Genomic DNA, 2,396 nt, shown 5'->3' on the forward strand with positions numbered 1-2,396 from the left:
GCAGCTAGCTCGGATGAATCGACATCTGCCAAGTTGATCGTCTGATCGCCCTGATGGGTTGAGGGACCTATTGGAACAGCCTGACCCGAAATTTTCCCAAAAGGAGAAGGAAGCTTTGATTCCTGTCAGGGTGTAGAGGTCTCCTCGGATTGATCAACAGAAGGTGGCAGCAAGTTCAGTCGAGCCCATTTTCCCACTCCAGCAGCCTCCCTACTCTTCTTAGTCGCTTGCTTCAACAGCCTGCTCTAGTCTACACGGTCGTCTATCGTATCTGCTAAATAACATTAAGAAGGGTTAGTCAAACACCAAATAACTCAACTATACTTGCATAAATCTCCAAACTAGATACCTACCGACCAACTCCTCAAAAGCTGAATCACACTGTGTTAGGGCGTAACACTCTAAAACCTTCCTCTCTCTACCCAATCCAACATCTCCTCAGCCGTCGCCACCTCCTGAGCGTCCAAATCTTCAAATGTATAGTTGAACTCGTCGGCCTGCTTCTAATGGATAACACTATTCTAGGAAAATGGAAAAATAGGTTATTCCCCCGGCCATATGCCCACATGTGGCAGGTCTCACAAGTTTTAACTGAACCCTCAAAAGGGTGGAACAAAGCGTGCTTGTTCTTGGACTAAAGGCACCCAGAACATCCAGAAAAGGAGTATGGTCGTACAAGGTAGCTCCATTACCTCGTAGAATATCTTGAAGGCCTAGATGAATCCCCAAGCATTTAGATGCAGCTGATATGGAGCCACTTGGAGGTGACTCAGCACAGATACGTACCAGTCGTCCAAGGGGATCTTCACATTGATCCTACGAGTAAAATACTTGTACATGTAGAAACTCCCCCAGTTCCCCGTGTGAGCTAAGAGATCTTGGCATACCATATCATTATTCTCGGGGGCATACCACCCGATGTCGTTTGTTGGCATGACCAGGACATCAACATTCGGTCACGCATTGCCTGAGAAATAATTGGGCATACCTAGCACTTCCCGGTCGACCCACCAATATTTTGAATTCGGGCTAGCTAAGGCCTCGAGGATCGTGTATTGATCAGCTCTGTCGGCGAAGTTTCTCCCCATTATCAACCTGTCACTAGAAGAAGCGTCAGAATTCGAAATGGATACCCCATCTAAGACCGGACGCCACTTCTCAAGAAAAGCTACCTGGTCTAGTACCATAGTATTCCTTCCGACCTTCCCCTCCTCCAATTACTTAGCAAGGTCAGGAGGGAAAGGTCACTTGATCGCCTCATGGCATTCCGATTGTATCCTCAGGCAGAACTAGGAAGAGGTCCGGACAAGACCTCCACCTCGTCGGAGCTACAGTCATGCTCGATAGAAGTATTCATGAAACAAGTACGATTAAAATAGTAAGAGGAAGAGAAAGAAGAATTACTGAGTAATAAAGTCTAGAAAGATCAAAAGAAGATGTTGAGATAACACAGCTTGCCCGATAGTAGGAGATTTCATAATTCTCAGAATTTTCAGCAAAAGCAAAGTGAAGAGAAATGAAGGGGGGGTCCCCCCTATTTATATGGGGAGGGTTGGACTAGGGCCCCTGTGAGGCCCAATCCGAGAACCCATCTCACTCGTTCAAAAAGCACTCAAGAACAATCCAACGGTACCTCAAAAATCAAGTTAAAAGCGGCTGGCGAATATGAAATGTACTGACACGATGTTTGAAACTCAAGTGTCTCCCTCGAAAGACGTCACTAACCCCCCACGTGTCAGTTGACATCCAATCACCATAATGACCTATTTATTACACCTACCCGGGGCAACTGTTCCATCCCGATCAACTATTTCTCGTTGGTAATCTGGACCGTCCAGGTCATCCGAGTAACTAGAGTCTACCAGCATGATCGGCTACCAAGCTTACCACTAAACTGGGGGCAACTGTTCCATCCTGGTTTACCCAAGATACCTTACCCACCCGGGATGGGATCCTTCTCGACCAACCAAAAGTCGGGCAAGCACAACTTGGGGGATTGTTGTTGAAAGCGTTATTTAGTGTTTTTATTTTAGTTGAGAGTTTTCTCCTCTCAATAAATCGTCCTGACAGCAGTGCCAATTTGTTGAAAGGTTAATACTCTCATTTTTGTTATGTTCCTTTTATAAGTAAGTGAACTCGGTTTTATTCTTTGTTCGCCATCTCGGCTTTGTTGAAATAAATTCCAACGCTGGTATAATGGTTTCAAGAATATTCCAGTTACAACTTACTTTCTTAATAATCATGTGAATAAGTCATTCCTTCTTTGCCCCATCTCGGCTTTGTTAGAATAAATTCTAACGCCGGTACAATGGTGTCGAAGCAATCCCTGATTACATAATTATTAAGTACCTTTGAATACCATCTCGGTTTTGTGGAATAAATTCCAACACCGGTTT

Source organism: Lupinus angustifolius, chromosome LG17 (genome assembly GCF_001865875.1).
Source record: "Lupinus angustifolius cultivar Tanjil chromosome LG17, LupAngTanjil_v1.0, whole genome shotgun sequence".
Taxonomy (NCBI): Eukaryota; Viridiplantae; Streptophyta; class Magnoliopsida; order Fabales; family Fabaceae; genus Lupinus; species Lupinus angustifolius.